The following is an 847-nucleotide window of genomic DNA, read 5'->3' as shown; positions in this document are numbered from 1 at the left end:
ACCTACAGCCTGAGCCATAGTTATGGCTATTGATCTTAATTTCCTTAAATGAACCAAACTTGCAGTTCGTGATTGAATATGCAGTTTTTCAAATAAACATTGAGCCGGTCTAATTTACATACTTATACACACAGACATGTCCTCTAATTCACTTTAGTATGTGTTAGGATGCATGTATGTGTATTTAAATTTTATGTAAATATTTATTTATTTAGAAATAGTCGATTTATAGGAAAGCTGTAGTTTTATAGTAAAAAAGTGAAAAGGGAATTGTTTATTGTTATAGGACAATATTGAAATTGATTTATAATATTGAACAGACGATAAAAATAATAAATGTTTTTATAGTACAAAAAAAAAAAAAAATAATAAAATAAAAAAATCATCATCGAATAAATTATTTTTTATATAAAACAAATACCTACATATATTTTTTACTTCAATAGAATTTGAGTGAAGGTGAGTTAATAGAAATAATAAATTTGTATTTTAAATTTTATATATTTAATTACCCAGCAACTTACTTTTTAATGACAACTACTTACCGTCTGCATTACTTAGAGGTACTTTAGTAATGACTTTCTTTTGATTTGATATAGAAGTACTTTAATTTCGGCTTTGTTATTTTGTGAAACCCATTATTTGCCGCACAATAAAAAATCTAAGCAGCCTTCTATAGACTAAAAAACAGAAGTCCCTGTTTCGTATTCTCGCTGGCTCTTTTTATACCCTACGCCACTATAGTGGGAAGGGTATCAGCGTTTGTGTTGATGTTTGTAACGCATTAAAATATTAGTACTATACCCACCTTAAAGTATACCGATCGACTCAGAATCATTTTCTGAAA

This window comes from Lucilia sericata, unplaced genomic scaffold (genome assembly GCF_015586225.1).
Source record: "Lucilia sericata isolate MDLA Ls3-8-SP2 unplaced genomic scaffold, ASM1558622v1 Contig000000F_arrow, whole genome shotgun sequence".
In the NCBI taxonomy this organism is placed as follows: Eukaryota; Metazoa; Arthropoda; class Insecta; order Diptera; family Calliphoridae; genus Lucilia; species Lucilia sericata.
Note: the sequence above shows the minus strand (reverse complement) of the source record.